The sequence below is a fragment of the Triticum urartu genome, chromosome 6A, assembly GCF_056163025.1.
Source record: "Triticum urartu cultivar PI428250 chromosome 6A, HENAU_Tu73, whole genome shotgun sequence".
Classification (NCBI taxonomy): domain Eukaryota; kingdom Viridiplantae; phylum Streptophyta; class Magnoliopsida; order Poales; family Poaceae; genus Triticum; species Triticum urartu.
This window is the reverse complement of record NC_141878.1, coordinates 40,920,048-40,943,005: the sequence shown is the minus strand read 5'-3', so window position 1 is coordinate 40,943,005 and position 22,958 is coordinate 40,920,048. Positions and strand designations below refer to the sequence as shown.

General features: G+C 43.8%; 1 pseudogene; it reads right to left on the bottom strand.

The window, feature by feature from the left end:
• The window catches only part of LOC147963679 (uncharacterized), a 29,535-nt pseudogene extending 9,058 nt beyond the window's left edge, over positions 1-20,477 (bottom strand).
• Positions 20,478-22,958: the final 2,481 nt, after the last annotated feature.

Here is a 22,958-nt window from a genome sequence, read left to right as displayed (position 1 = left end):
TTAATGTCCGGTTGTAGATAACTTGAACCTTAACTTAATTAAAATGAATCAACAGTGTGAGTTACCGTGATGGTCTCTTCTCGGCGGAGTCCGGGAAGTGAACATGGTGTTGGAGTAATGCTTGCCGCAGGTTGCTCTCTAGTTACTCGTTCGTGCTTTGCCCTCTCTTCTCGCTCTCTTTTGCGAACAGGTTAGCCACCATATCTGCTAGTCGCTTGCTGCAGCTCCACATATTTACCTTGCCTTGCCTATTAAGCTTAAATAGTCTTGATCGCGAGGGTGCGAGATTGCTGAGTCCCTGTGGCTCACAGATTACTTCCAAACCATATGCAGGGCCTGATGATTCTATTCCAGATGACGCGCTTGAGCTCAAGTGGGAGTTCGATGAGGACTCACGCCGATACTACGTGTCTTTCCCTGATGATCAGTAGTGGTGCCCAGTTGGGACGATCGGGACCGTGTCGCATGTTGGGTTTATCTTTTATTTTGGCGCCGTAGTCGGGCCATGAGTGTTTGAATGTTGTAATGCTATTTATGTACTTTGATTGGCGTGGCGAGTGTAAGCCAATTATGTTTCTCCCCTTTTATTATCTATATTACATGGGATGTTGTGAAGATTGCCTAACTTGCGACATTGCTTTCAATGCGGTTATGCCTCTAAGTCGTGCCTCGACACGTGGGAGCTATAGCCGCATCGAGGGCGTTACAAGTTGGTATCAGAGCCTTCCCCGACCTTAGGAGCCCCATTGCTTGATCGTTTTTAGCAGCCGTTGTTGAGTCTAGAAAAATATTTTGAGTCATTTAGGAATTATATATCGGAGAGTTTAGGAATTTTTTTTACTTCCCAGTCTCCTCATCGCGCTGGTAAGGCATCCTGACGTAGAGTTTTGACTCTTCTCTTCTCAAATTTCACTAAAAAAAATTTAGGATCACGCGGGTATCTTGGAATCGTTCCGATGGTTTTGTGACGAGAACATTGTTCTTGGTGCCTCCTGTCTTTAGGGGTTGTGGCAGTGTCCCGGGGAGTTGAGCTCCGAGGTGTTGTCGTCACAATTTTATCGTTGCAGTTCTGGAATACCTGAGTTTAGTACGCCGACATCGAAAATCTCTTTATGCAGTTCGTTGGTGAGATAACCTCGACGCCACCCAGTACTGGGGCGGGAGTTCGGGAGTATCGCCATAACTTGTATAACGGATGCTTTTCGAAGGTTGAGGTAGATGGTTTCCGAAGTTTTTCTCGGTTATGTGTTGAAGGATGGATACAGCTGGATGTAGGATTTGCTAGATTTGGGTGAGATATTATGCTTCCCCTGTATCCCCAACACCTGATTGCATAACCGGAAAGGTTCGGGAGTTTCATAGGTGGGAATTCTTGTAGCTCTAGTTCTTCTTCCACGGATATTTGGTTTGAGATTGGGATTTCTTACCGAGTATTCGTTTTTGATCCGTACCTTGTTGATTTATTCCTCTACCTAAATTCTAAGTGGCTTCTCAATTTATGGATATGTGACCATTTCAAGTGGAATGCATTCGTTCATTTTGTTCGGATGTGAAGACTTTATGTTGCAATTTCAACCCGTTTGATTCAGCTTCATTTTATCTGTCAATGTGCTAACGGTTGTCACCCTCTTCAGGATGGCTCCCGCTAAGAGCACCAATCAGAATCAGAATCAAGATCCGCCACCACCTCCACCTCCTCCGGAGGCATGGCAAGCTGTGATGGCCGCAACCAATGCAAACACGCAGTTGATCATGCAAATTCTTCAAGAGCGCAATCAAGCGAACCAAAGCAACCAAGGCAACAATCAGAATCACTTTGCTACACTCAACCAGTTCCTTGCTAACGGGCCAAAGACTTTCAGCAATCGTGTTGAGGCAACTGATGCTAACGATTGGCTCGTGGATCTGTGCAAGCATTTCGAGTGCAGTAACGTCAGGCTCGAGGACTTTGTCAAGTTCGCTTCCTTCCAACTCAAAGACCAAGCTGTAGAATGGTTCCAGCAGTACAAGGATTCCAGAGGAGGCCGTGTGATTACCTGGGATGAATTCCGTCAAGACTTCAAAGCTCATCATATCCCTCAGAGCGTGGTTGAAAGCAAGCGTGAGGAATTCCGCAACCTGAAGCAAGGCTCTTTGTCTGTCTATGACTACAACAAGTTGTTCCAGAAGCTTGCCCGCTTTGCTAAGCAGGACGTCCCTGATGAGAAGAGCATGATATACCAGTTCAGGGGTGGTCTCAGAGAAGAAATCCAGCTAGCTCTTGTTCTCTTTGAGCCCTTGAGGTACGATGAGTTTTACAACATGGCATTGAAGCAAGAGGCTGCTCAACTGAGGTGTGATGCTTCCAAGAAGCGAGTCAAAGACACTACTCCTTCTTCCTCTACTCAAGTGGCCAAGCAGCAGAAGTATTGGCTTCCTCCTCCTCCGTTCCGTCAGCCGTATCAGCAGAAGAGCAAAGGTGGCAGTGGATCTTCCCACCCACCCAACCCTGGCTTTCAGAACAAGGCTTCGTCTCAAGCTCCAAGATCGAGTGCTCCGTATCACCGTCCGCTTTCAGAGGTCACATGCAACAAGTGCCAACAGAAGGGTCACTATGCCAACAAATGCTTCAATCAGAGGCGTCTCCCTCCTCCTCCTCCTGTGAGATCGGCAAGTACAGCTGTGGTCAAGCATAACCCCAAGCATGCCAAGGTCAACTTGATGAACGCAGCTCAGGCAGAGGACTCGTTAGATGTCATCATGGGTAACCTTCCTGTTAACGATATCCCTGCAAAAGTTCTTTTTGACACGGGTGCATCGCATTGTTTCATTTCCAAACCTTTTGCATCAAAGTATGAGTGCGATTATCAATATCTGCAAAGTTCCCTGCAAATTGTGTCACCGGGCAAGCAGATGACAGCTAATACCTGCGTCCCGGATGTTACTATCAAGTTGGGCGACTACAAATTTCTAGCTTCTCCTATTGTCCTGGGCAACTCGGATATTGATCTTATTCTCGGGATGGATTGGCTTTCTAAGCACAAGGCGCATCTTGATTGTGCTGCCAGGCAGATTCAATTGACTCATTTGTCTGAGGATGTAATTGTCTTTGCCGCTCGTGATGATACCATCTGTCTGTTTTCTCTCAATGAGAAGGGTGAACTGGATGCTATCTCGCAGATTCCAGTCATTTGCAAATATCAAGACGTCTTTCCAGAAGAGCTTCCAGGAATGCCTCCACACCGGCCAGTTGAATTCATCATTGATCTTGAGCCTGGCACGGAACCAGTGTGCAAGCATCCTTAATTACAAGCTCAGACCTGAAGAGTTGAAAGAGCTAAAGAAGCAACTCAATATTCAAGAGAGAATGGGTCTCATCCGACCTAGTTCGTCTCCGTGGGGTTGTGGTGTTCTTTTTGTGAAGAAGAAGGATGGAACGGACCGACTTTGTGTTGATTACCGTCCATTGAACAAGAAGACTATCAAGAACAAATACCCACTTCCCAACATCAACGAGCTGTTCGAACAACTCAAAGGTGCCCAAGTATTCTCCAAGCTTGATCTCCGTATGGGTTATCATCAGATTCGAATCCGTGAGCAAGATATTCCCAAGACGGCTTTCAGGATAAGCTATGGGTCATATGAATACACTGTCATGTCTTTTGGCCTCGTCAACGCTCCTCCGACTTTCTCTCGCGTGATGAATTTCATCTTCAACGCCTACACCAATGACTTCGCTTTGGTCTATCTCGACGACATTCTGGTCTTTTCGAAGAACAAGGAAGATCATGCCAAGCACTTGCGTTTGGTACTTGATAAACTGAGAGAACACCAGTTCTACGCTAAGTTCTCCAAGTGCGAATTTTGGCTCGATGAGGTTCTTTATCTTGGTCATATCATCTCTGCCAAGGGCATTGCGGTGAATCCTGAGAAGGTGTCTGCAATTGTGAATTGGGAACCACCTCAGAACGTGAAGCAACTCCGTACCTTGGTCTCGCAAGCTACTGTCGAAGATTCGTCGAAAACTTTTCTAAGATCGTGGAGCCTCTCTCAAATCTTCTCCAGAAGAACGTCAATTACGTTTGGTCTCCGGAATGTGACATCGCTTTCAACACTTTGAAAGAGAAATTGGTCACTGCTCCAGTTCTGACTCCGCCTGATGAATCCAAGCTGTACGAGGTCTTTTGCGATGCCTCTCTCCAAGGTCTCGGCGCAGTGTTGATGCAAGAGAAGAAAGTTGTGGCTTATACCTCTCGCCAGTTGAAGCCCAATGAGAAGAACTACCCCACTCATGACCTCGAGTTGGCGGCAGTTGTGCATGCTCTTTTGACTTGGAGACATCTTTTATTGGGAAGAAAAGTGGACATCTTCACTGACCACAAGAGTCTCAAGTACATCTTCACTCAGCCTAATCTCAACCTCAGACAGACTCGATGGGTCGAAATGATTCAAGAGTATAATCCGAGTATCGAGTATACTCCAGGCAAGGCCAATGTGATCGCTGACGCATTGAGCAGGAAGGCTTATTGCAACAGTCTGATTCTCAAGCCTTATCAACCCGAGCTTTGTGAAGCTTTCCGCAAACTTAATCTGCAAGTTGTTCCTCAAGGTTTCCTCGCCAACCTTCAAGTCTCTCCTACCTTGGAAGACCAGATTCACCAAGCTCAACTTCTGGATGCTATGGTGAAGAAGGTGAAAATTGGGATTGCCAAGAGTCAACCCAAGTACAAGTGCTATCGCCTTGATGACAAGGATACTCTCTTCTTCGAGGATCGTATTGTTGTGCCCAAAGGTGATCTTCGTAAGGTTATCATGTACGAGGCTCACAATTCTCTCCTCTCCATCCACCCTGGGAGCACGAAGATGTATCAGGACCTCAAGCAGGCTTATTGGTGGACTCGAATGAAGCGCGAGATTGCTCAGTTCGTGAATGAATGTGATGTCTGCAGAAGAGTGAAGGCAGAACACCAAAGGCCAGCTGGTCTCCTCCAACCTCTTGCCATTCCAGAATGGAAGTTTGACCACATTGAGATGGACTTCGTGACTGGGTTTCCAAAGTCCAAACGTGGCAATGATGCTATATTCGTTGTCATCGACAAACTCACTAAAGTGGCTCACTTTCTGCCTATCAAAGAGTCAATCACTGCAGCTCAATTAGCGGAGCTTTATACCTCTCGGATTGTCTCGCTGCACGGTATTCCACATGTGGTCTCTTCAGACCGTGGCAACATCTTTACCTCCAAGTTTTGGGATTCTTTTCAGAAGGCCATGGGCACCAACATCCGCTTCAGCACAGCTTTCCATCCTCAAACTAGCGGTCAAGTCGAGCGTGTCAACCAGATTCTTGAAGATATGCTCAGGGCTTGTGTGATCTCCTTCGACATGAACTGGGAGGATTGTCTTCCATATGCTGAATTCTCCTACAACAACAGTTTTCAAGCAAGTTCGGGCAAGGCCCCATTTGAAATTCTGTATGGCAGGAAGTGCCGTACCCCTCTCAACTGGTCTGAAACCGGTGAACGTCAGCTTCTCGGAAATGACTTAATCACAGAGGCAGAGGAAAATGTGCAAAGTCATTCGAGATAACCTCAAAGCAGCCCAATCCCGACAGAAGAGCTACTATGATAGTAAGCACCGTGATTTGGCTTTCGAGATCGGAGATCATGTTTACCTCCGCGTCTCTCCTATGAAAGGTACTCGTCGCTTCGGTATCAAAGGGAAGCTTGCCCCTAGATACGTGGGACCTTTCAAGATCGTCAGCAAGAGAGGCGATCTCGCCTATCAACTCGAGCTTCCTTCAAACTTTGCAAATGTGCATGACGTGTTCCATGTCTCTCAGCTTCGAAAGTGCTTCAAGACTCCTGACCGCACTGTCAACTTCGAGGACATTGAGCTCCAACAAGATCTCTCGTATCGTGAGCACCCCGTTGCTATTCTTGAAGAGACTGAACGCAAGACTCGCAACAAGTCAATCAAATTCCTCAAAGTCAAGTGGTCACACCATTCCGACCGTGAAGCTACCTGGGAACGCGAAGATCACCTCCGTTCTAAGTACCCGGCGTTCTTTCAGTCCTAGATCTTGGGACGAGATCCTTTCGTAGTGGTGGAGTGTTGTAACACCCGGATATGATTTACCCAATATGTAATCCAACTCTTGCCATTTCCGGCGTTAAGTTATTTTATTTTCCCGGGTTCGGGTTTTTGTCTCCGTGTGTTGTTGTCGTTGTCATGCATCTCATATCATGTCATCATGTGCATTGCATTTGCATATGTGTTCATCTCATGCATTCGAGCATTTTCCCCGTTGTCCGTTTTGCATTCCGGCGCTCCGTTCTCCTCCGGTGGTCATTTCTACCTTTCTTTCGTGTGTGGGGATTAAACATTTCCGGATTGGACCGAGACTTGCCAAGCGGCCTTGGTTTACTACCGGAAGACCTCCTGTCAAGTTTTGTACCATTTGGACTTCGTTTGATGCTCCAACGGTTAACCGAGGGACCGAAAAGGCGTCGTGTAGGTTACAGCCCAACACCCCTTCAATTTGGCCCAAAACCCACCAAAACCCTCTCCATCATCTAGAGCGTTCGATCACGATCGCGTGGCCGAAAACCGCACCTCATTTGGACTCTCCTAGCTCCTCCTATGCCTATATAAAGACCCCCTCCGAAATTCTCGTTCTCCTCCCCCCGAAACCCTAGTCTTCGTCTTCCTCCGCGCGCCGGACAACGTCCGCCGGCGGCGGACGTGTCGGACCCAGCCACCGCTGCCACGTGGCGCTCACCCATTCGCCGCCGCCACCGCGCCCACTTCGCCGCCGCCGAGGCCCACTCGGCCCGAGTCGGGCCCCCGGGCCCAACGCCTCCCGCGCCGCCACCCCGAGCCGCCCCGCGCCTCGCGCCTTTCTCCCCGCCGCCATCGCCTTCGGCTCCGGCAGCCGCCGCCCTCCGCCGGCGACTCGTCGCCCGTCCACTCCGTCGGCCGCCTCCGCGCCGGAGCCGCCCCTCGCCGCCCGGATCTCCGTCCCGCGCCGCCGTGGTCGTGCACCGGCGACCGGCCTCGCCTCCCCGCCCGTTCCGGCCGGCCTCCTCCTTCCCCGGCGAAGCTCCGGCCAACCTCGGTTCCCGCGCCGCTACAGTAAACGTGCCCGGATCCAGATCTGAGGAAACCCTAGGGTTGACTTTGCTCCCGTTTTCAGTATTTTTAGTATATTTCATCATGCTATATCTCCGCATCCGTAGCTCCGTTTTGAGCATATAGCATATCAAAATGTTCGTCTCAGAGAGCACATCATTTCATCTCATTGCATCATTTTAATTTGAGTTCATCTTGATACCCGAAATGCTGTTAGAAGAATGCTATTTGAGATAATTGTCAGATCTGCTGCTCCAATTAGATATTTGTCATTTTTGCCATGATTATTGTGTGCATGATATGCCCCTGAACTCTATATGTGTTTTGTTATATGTTTTGCCATCTTTCCAGAGGTGCAACCCATGTATTTTTGTGATGTGTGTGGTGACTAGCACAAGCTTGCAAAGTGGAGCATTCGTTAATGCTGATTTCAGGGACTTAGCATTTCCACTAAGTCCTTGATCTGTTTATCTCAATATGCCATATGTTCATGTTGTTTCCTAGTGATCCATGCCTCTTTTGAGGATGATCAGTAAGGATGATTTGTTAATCTTGTAGTGCTCTATCCATCCATGTATTTGTTTGTAATTATGGAGCACCCTAGCTTGAGTCAATCGAGCTCTACTTTTGTCATTTCGTGAATCTGGGCAGATTGTCTACTTGTTAGCGATTTTGCCGAGGATGTTGTAGTTGATCCGTGCATGCTATGTTATTGTTCTTGCCATGTCTAGCTTGTATAATGTGTATTCTTGATGGGTATATGCTTAGATTGTCATGACATGCTCTGTAGTGAGTGCATCGAGCTCGTAAACATGCCTACTTGATATCTGATTTGCATGCTCCAGTTTTTCACAAAGTCTGAGAATTGATTATGTTTTTTCCATGTTCACATGCTTGCAATTGTATTTTATGATCCCTTTTGTCTCAAGGTCACTAAGAGACTTTTGTTAAGCTCTTTGAGTAGCTCCATGACATGCTTTACTTTGCCATGTTCAGGTCCTGTAGCATATAGTTTTCATGCTCCAAATGTGCTACCTGATCTGAAATTCCAGACAAGTGTTAATTTCACTAAGTCTGAAATCTGTTTACCAAATGCATTTTTGCCATGCTTGTTTGGACCTGTTAATGGATGAATTGGCCGTAGCTCAGTGTTCCTCTTTTGTTTAGCATCATGAATGGATCCCTGCCATGTATTTTGTTGTCATGTTTGAGTGCTGTAGCATGTTCATCTTGTTGCATTTAGTTGGCTACTTGCTGCAAATCGCAGACCGGTGTCATATTTGAATCGCTTGCCATTTCCAAACCGTAACTCCGATTCCGGTGATCCTTATATCGTTTTCAAGCGATTTCATCTCATCTTTCCAGTGGCACACTTGGATTTCCAAGTTGAGGCCAGGTTCATTCGTTCCTTGTCAAATCTTGCATATGCATCACATATCGCTTCCCGCATAGCATACCATCTTTGCATCATATTGTTTGAGTTTTGCACGTGGTTGATTGTGTCCTTGTTGCTTGTTTGTCTTTTTTGGGTAGAGTCGGGAGATGAGTTCACTAACGAGGAGCCCGTTGAGTTTGCTTTCGAGGATCCAGTCAACTCTGACAACTTTGCAGGCAAGATGATCATACCCTCGAAATCACTACTATCTTTGCTTTGCTAGATGCTCGCTCTTTTGCTATGCCTATGCTACGATGCCTACCACTTTCTTATCATGCCTCCCAAATTGCCATGTCAAACCTCTAACCCACCATGTCCTAGCAAACCGTTGATTGACTATGTTACCGCTTTGCTCAGCCCCTCTTATAGCGTTGCTAGTTGCAGGTGAAGATTGGAGACCGTTCCTTGTCAGAACATTATTTACTTGTTGGGATATCATTATATTGCCTTGTTATCTTAATGCATCTATATACTTGGTAAAGGGTGGAAGGCTCGGCCTCTCGCCTAGTGTTTTGTTCCACTCTTGCCGCCCTAGTTTCCGTCATATCGGTGTTATGTTCCCGGATTTTGTGTTCCTTACGCGGTTGGGATATAATGGGAACCCCTTGATAGTTCGCCTTGATTAAAGATTTTCCAGCAATGCCCAACCTTGGTTTTACCATTTGCCACCTAGCCTCTTTTTTCCCTTGGGTTTCCGGAGCCCGAGGGTCATCTTTTTTTAAGGACCCCCTGGGCCAGTGCTCCTCTGAGTGTTGGTCCAAACTAGAGTCCTGTGTAGCGCCCCCTCGAGGAAACTCAAGGTTTGGTTTTAGTTGTATGGAGCGCTCATCTGAGTGTGCCCTGAGAACGAGATATGTGCAGCTCCTATTGGGATTTGTCGGCACATTCGGGCGGTGTTGCTGGTTTTATTTTAACTTGTCGAAGTGTCTTGAAGAACCGGGATACCGAGTCTGATCGGAATGTCTCGGGAGGAGGTCTATTCCTTCGTTGACCGTGAGAGCTTGTCATGGGCTAAGTTGGGACTCCCCTGCAGGGATTTGAACTTTCGAAAGCCGTGCCCGCGGTTACGGGCAGATGGGAATTTGTTAATATCCGGTTGTAGATAACTTGAACCTTAACTTAATTAAAATGAATCAACAGTGTGAGTTACCGTGATGGTCTCTTCTCGGCAGAGTCCGGGAAGTGAACACGGTGTTGGAGTAATGCTTGCCGCAGGTTGCTCTCTAGTTACTCGTTCGCGCTTTGCCCTCTCTTCTCGCTCTCTTTTGCGAACAGGTTAGCCACCATATCTGCTAGTCGCTTGCTGCAGCTCCACATATTTACCTTGCCTTGCCTATTAAGCTTAAATAGTCTTGATCGCGAGGGTGCGAGATTGCTGAGTCCCTGTGGCTCACAGATTACTTCCAAACCAGATGCAGGGCCTGATGATTCCGTTCCAGATAACGCGCTTGAGCTCAAGTGGGAGTTCGACGAGGACTCACGCCGATACTACGTGTCTTTCCCTGATGATCAGTAGTGGTGCCCAGTTGGGGCGATCAGGACCGTGTCGCATGTTGGGTTTATCTTTTATTTTGGCGCCGTAGTCGGGCCATGAGTGTTTGAATGTTGTAATGCTATTTATGTACTTTGATTGACGTGGCGAGTGTAAGCCAACTATGTTTCTCCCCTTTTATTATCTATATTACATGGGATGTTGTGAAGATTGCCTAACTTGCGACATTGCTTTCAATGCGGTTATGCTTCTAAGTCGTGCCTCGACACGTGGAAGCTATAGCCGCATCGAGGGCGTTACAATTGCCTCCATGACCAGATTGGGCGCAATGTTCATGCTTATGTGGATGATATTGTGGTGAAATCCAGGAACAAAGAGACTTTGATAGATGATTTGAAAGAGACCTTTGATAATCTTCGGGTCTACAAGATGATGCTTAACCCAGCCAAGTGTGTCTTTGGTGTACCAGTACGCAAGCTCTTGGGTTTTTTGGTTTCTAAACGGGGCATTCAAGCTAACCCGGAGAAAATCAAGGCTATCACTTCCTTGGCTAAACCAACGTGTATTAATGATGTCCATCGTCTGGTGGGTCGTATTGCGGCCTTAAGCCGGTTCATAAGCCGGTTAGGTGAAAAAGCTATCCCTCTGTACTAGATGATGAAGAAAACAGATCACTTTGCCTGGAGTGATGCTGCTGATCAGGCGTTTGAAGCCTTGAAGAAACAGTTAGCTGAGCCGCCGATCCTTGCTGCTCCCATTGATAAGGAGCCCTTGTTGTTATATGTGGCTGCTAATAGCCAAGCTATCAGCGTGGCAATTGTTGTGGAAAGGAAGGAATCAGGCAAGGAATATCTGGTTCAACAGCCGGTTTATTATGTCAGTGAGGTACTCATTGAATCCAAACAGAGATATCCACATTGGTAGAAACTGGTATATGGAGTGTTCATGGCTAGGCGTAAGCTGAAGCAGTATTTCTTTGGTCATCCCATCACTGCGGTGAGTTCTTCTCCCTTGGGGGATATTATTCAAAATAGAGAAGCCACAAGTCGGGTAGCCAAATGGGCCATCGAGCTTGGACCCCATGGTTTGAAATATGCGCCTCGGACAGCTATCAAATCTCAAGCACTTGTGGATTTTATCAATGACTGGACTGAGCTGCAGATGCCTGAGGAGAAGCCAGATAGCACATATTGGACTATTCACTTTGATGGATCCAGGTAGTTGGAAGGCTCGGGGGCTGGAGTTATTTTGACTTCCCCACGAGGTGATAAATTTTGTTATGTTTTAAGGTTAATGTTCCCTTGTACTAACAATGCAGCTGAGTATGAGGCCTTATTCCAAGGTCTTGGGATGGCTAAAGAGATGAATCTAAGCTGGGTGAGGTGTTTTGGCGACTCGGATTTGGTGGCTCAGCAAGTTTCAGGCACTTGGGATTCAAAAGACCCACTCATGGCGGCTTACCGCCAAGAGGTCGATGCTATTGCTGGTCATTTCAAAGGTTGTAAAGTGGAACATGTTGATCGTAGGAAAAATGAGGCGGCTGATGCTTTGAGCCGGCTAGGGTCCCAAGGTAAGCCGGTACCACCTAATGTTTTCCTTGATATTCTGCATAATCCTTCAGTTAAATTGCCTACGAAGGAAGATCTTGCTATTCCTGACCCGGAGGCGCAGTTGGTGGCAGCTCTTCATGCTATTCCTAATTGGACAGTTCATATTTGGCTTATATGACCCGGGGCAAGTTACCTGAAGATGAAACTTTGGCCAGGCAGATAACCCGACGGTCCAAGTCAATGACCATTGTCAATGGAGAGTTGCATCGCTGTAGTGTGACAGGGGTGTTTCAACGTTGTGTTTCTCCTGAGGAAGGCCATGAGATTTTGTGAGAGATTCATGAAGGATATTGTGGTTGATGACCCACAAGTATAGGGGATCTATTTTAGTCCTTTCGATAAGTAAGAGTGTCGAACCCAACGAGGAGCAGAAGGAAATGATAAGCAGTTTTCAGCAAGGTATTCTCTGCAAGTACTGAAATAAGTGGTAACTGATAGTTTTGTGAAGAGATAATTTGTAACGAGCAACAAGTAACAAAAGTAAATAAAGTGCAACAAGGTGGCCCAATCCTTTTTATAGCAAAGGACAAGCCTGGACAAACTCTTATATGGATAAAAGCGCTCCCGAGGACACATGGGAATATCGTCAAGCTAGTTTTCATCACGTTCATATGATTCGCGTTCGGTACTTTGATAATTTGATATGTGGGTGGACCTGTGCTTGGGTGCTGTTCTTACTTGAACAAGCATCCCACTTATGATTAACCTCTATTGCAAGCATCCGCAACTACAACATAAGTGTTAAGGTAAACCTAACCATAGCATGAAACATATGGATCCAAATCAGCCCCTTACGAAGCAACGCATAAACTAGGGTTTAAGCTGCTGTCACTCTAGCAACCCATCATCTACTTATTACTTCCCAATGCCTTCCTCTAGGCCCAAATAATGGTGAAATGTTATGTAGTCAACGTTCACATAACACCACTAGAGGCTAGACAACATACATCTCATCAAATTATCGAACGAATACCAAATTCACATGACTACTAATAGCAAGACTTCTCCCATGTCCTCAGGAACAAACGTAACTACTCACAAATCATACATAATCAGAGGGGTATTAATATGCATAAAGGATCTGAACATATGATCTTCCACCAAATAAACCAACTAGCATCAACTACAAGGAGTAATCAACACTACTAGCAACCTACTAGTACCAATCCCGGACTTGGAGACAAGAATTGGATACAAGAGATGAACTAGGGTTTTGAGAGGAGATGGTGCTGGTGAAGATGTTGATGGAGATTGCCCTCTCCTGATGAGAGGAGCGTTTGTGATGATGATGGCGATGATTTCCCCTTCCCGGAGGGAAGTGTCCCCGGCAGAACAGCTCTGCCGGAGCCCTAGATTGGTTCCGCCTCGTGGCGGCGGAGTTTCGCCCCGAAAGGTTGCTTATGATTTTTTCCTCGACGAAAGACCTCATATAGCAGAAGATGGCCATCGGAGAGCCAACAGGGGGCCCACGAGGTAGGGGGGCGCGCCCTGGGGGGTAGGGCGCGCCAGGGCGCGCCCCCCACCCTCGTGGCCAGGTGGGTCCCCCTCTAGTGAACTTCTTCCGCTCAATATTTTTTATTTTTTTCAAAAATGACTTTCGCGGAGTTTCAGGACTTTTGGAGTTGTGCAGAATAGGTCTCTAATATTTGCTCCTTTTCCAACCCATAATTCCACCTGCCGGTATTCTCCCTCCTTATGTAAACCTTGTAAAATAAGAGAGAATAGGCATAAGTATTGTGACATAATGTGTAATAACACCCCATAATGCAATAAATATCGATATAAAAGCATGATGCAAAATGGGCGTATCAACTCCCCCAAGCTTAGACCTCGCTTGTCCTCAAGTGGAAGCCGATAACGATAAATATGTCCCCATGTTTAGAGGTATAGGTGTCGATAAAAATAAAATACGGACATGAAGGCATCATGGTTATTCTCATAACAGCAACATATATAGATATTGTCATATGATTTCTTATGCTCAAGTAATAATATAATCACAATGCAAAAGTACGAATCAAAAACTTTATTGAGAACCAACAAACTATAATCCCAGTCATTGAAGCAATTGCAATTTATCATAACATCAGAAAGAGTCTATGTCAGAGCTTTATAGCAAGTCCACATGCTCAACTATCATTTAGTCTTTCATAATTGCTAACACTCACGCGATACTTGTGGTTACAGAGTTTTAATCGGACACAGAGAAAGATAGGGGCTTATAGTTTCGCCTCCCAACCTTTTACCTCAAGGGTAATGTCAACAATAATAACTCATGCTCACCTACATCCAATTAGATATATCTATCAGGATCTTTCCAACACCCTGTGCTTTCCAAAGGATAAAATATAAAAAGGAAAGGTGAAGATCACCATGACTCTTGCATAAGGTAGAAGATAATAGTAACAGATAGGCCCTTCACAGAGGGAAGCAGAGGTTTCCATGCGCTTTTATGGTCGGATGCACAAAATCTTAATGCGAAAGAACGTCACTTTATATTGCCCCTTGTGATATGAAACTTTATTATGCAGTATGTCGCTTTTATTTCTTCCACATCACAAGATCGTATAAAGCTTATTTCCTCCACACCAATCAATCATACATATTTAGAGAGCAATTTTTATTGCTTGCACCGATGACAACTTACTTGAAGGATCTTACTCAATCCATAGGTAGGTATAGTGGACTCTCATGGCAAAATTGGGTTTAAGGGTATTTGGAAGCACAAGTAGTATCTCTACTTGGTGCTGAGAATTTGGCTAGCATGAGGGGGAAAGGCAAGCTCAACATGTTGTATGATCCATGACAACATACTTTATCTCAGATATAAGAAAACATAACCCATTACATTGTCTTCCTTGTCCAACGTCAACTCTTTAGCATGTCATATTTTAATGAGTGCTCCCAATCATATAAGATGTCAATGATAATATATTTATATGTGAAACCTCTCTTTCCTTATTACTTCCTATTAATTGCAACGATGACCAAAGCTATGTCTGCCAACTCCCAACATCTTTTAATCATCATACTCTTTCTATGTGAAGTCATTACTCTCAATAAGGTCAATATGATCTCTTTGTTTCTTTTTATTATTTTATTTTTTTCTTTTATGCACTCAAGATCATGGCAAAATAATCAAGCCCTGAACTCAACACTAATCTTTATTATATATAGCTCACAGACTCGATTACATAGAGAGATCATAAAGCAAAATTCAAAACTAGATCATGCCATAAACTTTATTCTACTAGATCAAGATACTACTAATAGGATCGAACTAAGAAAAACGGTAAAGATAGGAGTGTGATGGTGATATGATACCGGGGCACCTCCCCCAAGCTTGGCAGTTGCCAAGGGGAGTGCCCATACCCATGTGGTTATATCTCCTTTGCCGGTGAAGAAGGTGGAGGTGTTGATGGATAATCACACATCGAGCGTAAGAGGTCCTCCAGCTTGCGGATAATGCCCTTGAGTGCAACAATATGCTCCTTCAACAAAATATTTTCACTTGTGAGATACTTGTTCTGTATACGAGCTAACTCAATCATCTTGAAAGCTTCGATCTCAGTTGGGGTAAGAAGATTATGATCAAGTTGAAGGATGTCTTCTGTTGTCGGAACTTGGTCCTCCGTGGCCTTCTTGATCCCTTCATCCTTGTTGATCTCCATGGGTTCTCCCCTCTTCAGCTCTATCTTCATTAGCCAATCATCGTTGTCACCATTGTTGGAGGAGGGGGGCGACATGATGCCTGGCCTAGACAACCCTGACAGGGGACAGCTTGAAACAAGAATAGAGGATGAATGCGTGATACGGGAGTCAAAACCTTCGGGAGAATATATAATGAATTTTTACCGACCAAAATACGTATCGTGCAAGAAAACGGAGTCCGGAAGGCACACGAGGTGCCCACGAGGTAGGGGGGCGCGCCCAGGGGGGTAGGGCGCGCCCTCCACCCTCGTGGGGCCCTCGTGTCTTTCCCGGACTGCTACTTATTTTTCTATTTTTCTAAATATTCCAAAACGGAGAAATATTGCCTTAAAAACTGTTTTGGAGTCGGTTTACTTACCGTACCACATACCTATTCCTTTTCGGAGTCTGAAACGTTCTAGAAAGTGTCCCTTATGTATTCCTCCGGGGTTACGGTTTCAATAACATTGGTTTCAACATTTATAGGATTACCTGAGATATAATGTTTAATTCTTTGACCGTTCACCACCTTCGGATTTGTGCCTTCGAAGTTGTTGATTTTTATGGCACCGGAACGATAGACCTCCTCGATAATGTAGGGGCCTTCCCATTTAGAGAGAAGTTTTCCTGCAAAAAATCTTAAACGAGAGTTGTATAGCAATACATAATCACCTACATTAAACTCACACTTTTGTATCCTTTTGTCATGCCATCTTTTAACTTTTTCTTTAAACAACTTGACATTTTCATAAGCTTGGGTTCTCCATTCATCAAGTGAGCTAATATCAAATAACCTCTTCTCACCGGCAAGTTTGAAATCATAGTTGAGCTCTTTAATAGCCCAATATGCCTTATGTTCTAGTTCAAGAGGTAAGTGACATGCTTTTCCATAAACCATTTTATACGGAGACATACCCATAGGATTTTTATATGCAGTTCTATAGGCCCATAATGCATCATCAAGTTTCTTGGACCAATTCTTTCTAGACCTGTTGACAGTCTTTTGCAAAATTAATTTGAGCTCTCTATTACTCAATTCTACTTGACCACTAGACTGTGGGTGATAAGGAGATGCAATTCTATGATTGACGTCATATTTAGCAAGCATTTTATGGAAAGCACCATGAATAAAATGTGAACCACCATCAGTCATTAAATATCTAGGGACTCCAAACCACGAAAAAATAACTTCTTTAAGCATCTTAATATAAGTGTTATGATCAGCACTACTAGTTGGAATAGCTTCTACCCACTTAGTAACGTAATCAACAGCAACTAGAATATGTGTATATCCATTAGAGGCAGGAAAAGGTCCCATATAATCAAAGCCCCAAACATCAAATGGTTCAATAACAAGTGAATAATACATAGGCACTTCCTGACGTCAACTAATATTACCAATTCTTTGGCATTCATCACATGACAAGACAAACTTATGGGCATCCTTGAAGAGAGTAGGCCAATAAAAACCGGATTGCAATACCTTATGTGCAGTTCTATCTCCCGCGTGGTGTCCTCCATAAGCTTCCGAGTGGCACTTGCATAGGATCTGTTCCTATTCATGCTCAGGTACACAACGTCTAATAACACCATCTACTCCTTCTTTATAAAGATGTGGGTCATCCCAAAAGTAATGTCTCAAATCATAGAAGAACTTTTTCTTTTGTTGGTATGTGAAACTAGGTGGTGTAAATTTAGCAACAATGTAATTAGCATAATCAGCATACCATGGATTACTGCGAGAAGTATTTATAACATTTAATTGCTCATCAGGAAAGCTATATCAATAGGTAGTGGGTTATCAACAACATTTTCTAACCTAGACAAGTTGTCTGCAACGGGGTTCTCAGCTCCCTTTCTATCAACAATATGCAAATCAAATTCTTGTAGCAAGAGAACCCATCTAATAAGTCTAGGTTTAGCATCTTTCTTCTCCATAAGATATTTAATAGCAGCATGATTAGTGTGAATAGTTACTTTAGAATCAACAATGTAAGGTCTGAACTTATCACAAGCAAATACAACTGCATGCTAAGAATTCTTTTTCAGTAGTGGCATAATTTCTCTGAGCATTGTCTAGAGTTTTACTAGCAGAATGGATAACATTTAATTTCTTACCAACTCTTTGCCCTAGAACAGCACCTACATCATAATCACTAGCATCGCACATAATTTCAAAGGGTAAATTCCAATCAGGTGGCTGAACAATAGGTGCAGAGATCAATGCTTTCTTAAGTATTTCAAATGCTTCCACACAATCATCATCAAAGACAAATGGTATATCTTTTTGTAATAAATTAGTCAGAGGCTGAGATATTTTGGAGAAGTCCTTAATGAACCTCCTATAAAAACTGGCATGACCCAAGAAACTTCTTATACCTTTGATGTCCTTGGGACATGGCATCTTTTCAATAGCATCAACCTCGGCTTTATCAACTTCAATACCTCTTTCACAAACTTTATGCCCCAAGACAATACCTTCATTAACCATAAAGTGGCACTTTTCCCAATTCAATAAAAGATTAGTTTCTTCACATCTCTGCAAGACTCGATCAAGGTTGCTCAAGCAATCATCAAAAGAAGATCCATAGATGGAAAAGTCATCCATGAAAACCTCACAAATCTTTTCACAAAAGTCAGAGAATATAGCCATCATGCATCTTTGAAAGGTAGCGGGTGCATTACATAAACCAAAAGGCACACGTCTATAAGCAAAAGTACCAAAAGGGCAAGTAAAAGTAGTCTTTGATTGATCATTGGCTGACACAAGTATTTGAGAGAAACCGGAATAACCATCTAGAAAGCAATAGTGTGTATGTTTGCATAATCTTTCTAGCATTTGATCAATAAAAGGTAAGGGGTAATGATCCTTTTTAGTAGCCTTATTTAATTTACGGAAATCAATTACCATCCTATAACCTGTAATAATTCTTTGCGGAATCAATTCATCTTTATCATTAGGAACAACAGTAATACCTCCCTTCTTAGGGACACAATGGACAGGACTTACCCACTGACTATCAGCAACGGGATAAATTATACCTGCCTCCATAAGCTTTAGTATTTCTTTTCTTAGCACTTCTTTCATCTTAGGATTAAGCCTTCGTTGATGATCACGGACTGGTTTGGCATCTTCTTCCAAATTTATTTTATTTTGACATAGAGTGGGACTAATGCCCTTAAGATCATCAAGAGTATATCCAATAGCAGCACGGTGCTTCTTCAGAGTTTACAATAATCTCTCTTCTTCATGCTCTGAAAGGTTAGCACTAATAATAACAGGATATATCTTATTTTCATCAAGATAAGCATATTTAAGATTATCAGGCAACGGTTTAAGCTCAAACACGGGATCACCCTTGGGTGGAGGAGGATCCCCTAGGATTTCAACAGGCAAATTGTGTTTCAAAATAGGTTCCTATTTAAAGAATACCTCATCTATTTCTCTTCTTTCATTCATAAACATATCATTTCCATGGTCTAGCAAATATTGTTCTAAAGGATCACTAGGAGGTACGGCAATAGAAGCAAGACCAATAATTTCATCCCTACTAGGCAATTCTTCTTCACGGTGTTGTCTACTAAATTTAGAGAAATTAAACTCATGAATCATATCACCCAAACCAATAGTAACAACATTATTTTCGCAGTCTATCTTAGCATTAACGGTGTTCAAGAAGGGTCTACCAAAAATAATGGGACAAAAGCTATCTTGTGGGGAACCAAGAACAAGAAAATCAGCAGGATATTTAGTTTTCCCACACAAGACTTCAACATCTCTAACAATTCCCATTGCCGATATAGTATCTCTATTGGCAAGTTTAATTGTAACATCAATACCTTCTAACTCAGCAGGTGCAATTTCATGCTTAATTTCTTCGTATAAAGTATGCGGTATAACACTAGCACTAGCACCCATATCACATAAGCCATGATAACAATGATCTCCTATTTTAACAGAAATAATAGGCACGCCTACCACAGGTCTATGTTTATCTTTAGCACAAGGTTTGGCAATTCTAGCGGTTTCACCGCAGAAATGAATAACATGCCCATCAATATTATCAGACAAGAGATCTTTAACAATAGCAATATTAGGTTCAACTTTGACTTGCTCAGGAGGTGTATAAGTTCTAATATTGCTTTTACGAACCACAGTTGAAGCTTTAGCATGATCCTTTATCCTAACAGGGAAAGGTGGTTTCTCAACATAAGAAGTAGGAACAATAGGATCATTATAAGTGACAGTCTTTTCTTAAACTTTAGTAGGTGCAGCTACTTTTACTTCTATGGGAGGATGATATTTAAACCACTTCTCCTTGGGGAGATCAACATAAGTAGCAAAAGATTCACAGAATGAAACTACTATCTCAGAGTCAAGTTCATATTTAGTGCTAAATTTACGGAAAACATCGGTATCCATAAAAGATTTAACACAATCAAACTTAGGTGTCATACCTGACTCATTACCTTCGTCGAGATCCCAATCTTCAGAGTTGCGTTTAATTCTATCCAATAAATTCCATTTGAATTCAATAGTCTTCACCATAAAAGAGCCAGCACAAGAAGTAACGAGCATGGATTGATTATTATGAGAAAGCCGAGCATAGAAATTTTGAAGAATTATTTCTCTTGAGAGCTCATGATTGGGGCATGAATATAACATTGATTTAAGCCTCCCCCAAGCTTGAGCGATGCTTTCTCCTTCGCGAGGCCAAAAATTATATATATAATTGCGATCACGATGAACAAGATGCATAGGATAATACTTCTGATGAAATTCCAATTTCTTTTGTTTATAGTTCCATGACTTCGTATCATCACACAGCCTATACCATGTTGATGCATCTCCCTTCAAAGATAAAGGGAAGACCTTCTTCTTAACAACATCATCGGGTATACCTGCAAGCTTAAATAATCCACAAACTTCATCCACAAATATTAGGTGCTCACCAGGATGCTTTGTTCCATCTCCTACAAAAGGATTATCTAGCAGTTTTTCTAACATACCCGAAGGAACTTCAAAGGGAATAATTTCATTTTCATTAGGTTCAGTAGGTTGAGGAGCAACTCTTTGCTCTACTGGTCGGGGTGAAGATACCCCGAACTAGCCCCTCAGAGGATTACTTTCCACAGTAACAAGTGACAGTAAATTTCAGCACACTATATAAATTTTTCCTTACCAAATTCCACCTACCAAAGGCGCTTCACTCCCCAGCAACGGCGCCATAAAAGAGTCTTGATGACCCACAAGCATAGGAGATCTATCGTAGTCCTTTCGATAAGTAAGAGTGTCGAACCCAACGAGGAGCAGAAGGAAATGATAAGAGGTTTTCAGCAAGGTATTCTCTGCAAGTACTGAAATAAGTGGTAACAGATAGTTTTGTCAAGAGATAATTTGTAACGAGCAACAAGTAACAAAAGTAAATAAAGTGCAACAAGGTGGCCCAATCCTTTTTATAGCAAAGGACAAGCCTGGACAAACTCTTATATGGATAAAAGCGCTCCCGAGGACACATGGGAATATCGTCAAGCTAGTTTTCATCACGTTCATATGATTCGCGTTCGGTACTTTGATAATTTGATATGTGGGTGGACCTGTGCTTGGGTGCTGTTCTTACTTGAACAAGCATCCCACTTATGATTAACCTCTATTGCAAGCATCCGCAACTACAACATAAGTGTTAAGGTAAACCTAACCATAGCATGAAACATATGGATCCAAATCAGCCCCTTACGAAGCAACGCATAAACTAGGGTTTAAGCTGCTGTCACTCTAGCAACCCATCATCTACTTATTACTTCCCAATGCCTTCCTCTAGGCCCAAATAATGGTGAAATGTTATGTAGTCAACGTTCACATAACACCACTAGAGGCTAGACAACATACATCTCATCAAATTATCGAACGAATACCAAATTCACATGACTACTAATAGCAAGACTTCTCCCATGTCCTCAGGAACAAACGTAACTACTCACAAATCATACATAATCAGAGGGGTATTAATATGTATAAAGGATCTGAACATATGATCTTCCACCAAATAAACCAACTAGCATCAACTACAAGGAGTAATCAACACTACTAGCAACCTACTAGTACCAATCCCGGACTTGGAGACAAGAATTGGATACAAGAGATGAACTAGGGTTTTGAGAGAAGATGGTGCTGGTGAAGATGTTGATGGAGATTGCCCTCTCCCGATGAGAGGAGCGTTGGTGATGACGATGGCGATGATTTCCCCTTCCCGGAGGGAAGTGTCCCCGGCAGAACAACTCTGCCGGAGCCCTAGATTGGTTCCGCCAAGGTTCCACCTCGTGGTGGCGGAGTTTCGTCTCGAAAGGTTGCTTATGATTTTTTCATCGACGAAAGACCTCATATAGCGGAAGATGGCCATTGGAGATCCAACAGGGGGCCCATGAGGCAGGGGCCGCCCTAGGGGGTAGGGCGCGCCCCCACCCTTGTGGCCAGGTGGGTCCCCCTCTGGTGAACTTCTTCCGCTCAATATTTTTTATTATTTCCAAAAATGACTTCCTTGGAGTTCCAGGACTTTTGGAGTTGTGCAGAATAGGTCTCTAATATTTGCTCCTTTTCCAGCCTAGAATTCCAGCTGACGGCATTCTCCCTCCTTATGTAAACCTTGTAAAATAAGAGAGAATGGGCATAAGTATTGTGACATAACGTGTAATAACAGCCCATAATGCAATAAATATCGATATAAAAGCACGATGCAAAATGGACATATCAGTGGTCATCATGCCGGCTCTAAGTCTCTTGTAGCTAAGGCTTTCTGTCATGGATTTTATTGGCTGACGGCTCATGCTGATGCAGAGGATTTGGTCAGTAAATGTGATGGTTGTCAGAAATTTTCAAGACGAGCTCATGTGCCGGCTCAAGAATTGAGGATGATTCCAATTACTTGGATGTTTGCAGTCTGGGGGCTAGATATGGTTGGACCTTTCGAAAGCTCCAAGGATAAGAAGACCCACCTTTTGGTGGCAGTTGACAAATTTACAAAGTGGGTTGAGGCAGAACAGGTCAGTAAGTGTGACGCGGCGACAGTGGTTCAATTTATCAAAAAGGTGATTTTCCGTTTTGGCTATCCCCACAGCATTATAACTGATAATGGAACTAATCTGTCCAAGGGTGCTATGAAAGAATTCTGTCAACGAGAGCATTTTCATCTTGATGTATCATCAGTGGCTCACCCCCAGTCCAATGGCCAAGCTGAAAGAGCCAATCAAGAAATTTTGAGAGGCATCAAGCCCCGGCTTATGGTCCCTTTGCAGAGGACACCGGGTTGTTGGGTGGAGGAATTGTCCTCAGTGTTATGGAGTATCAATACTACCCCCAATAGATCTACGGGTTACACACCTTTCTTCATGGTTTACGGAGCAGAGGCAGTTCTCCCTAGTGACATCCATCACGACTCACCCCGTGTGGCGGCTTATGTTGAAGCTGATAATGAAAAAGCACGTCAGGATGATCTTGACTTGTTGGATGAGGAGCGTGACCATGCGGCGGCTCGTTCGGCGATTTATCAGCAAGATCTACGTCGTTATCATAGCCACCGGGTTAAAAACAGGACCTTTCAAGAAGGAGATTTGGTGCTCCGACTCA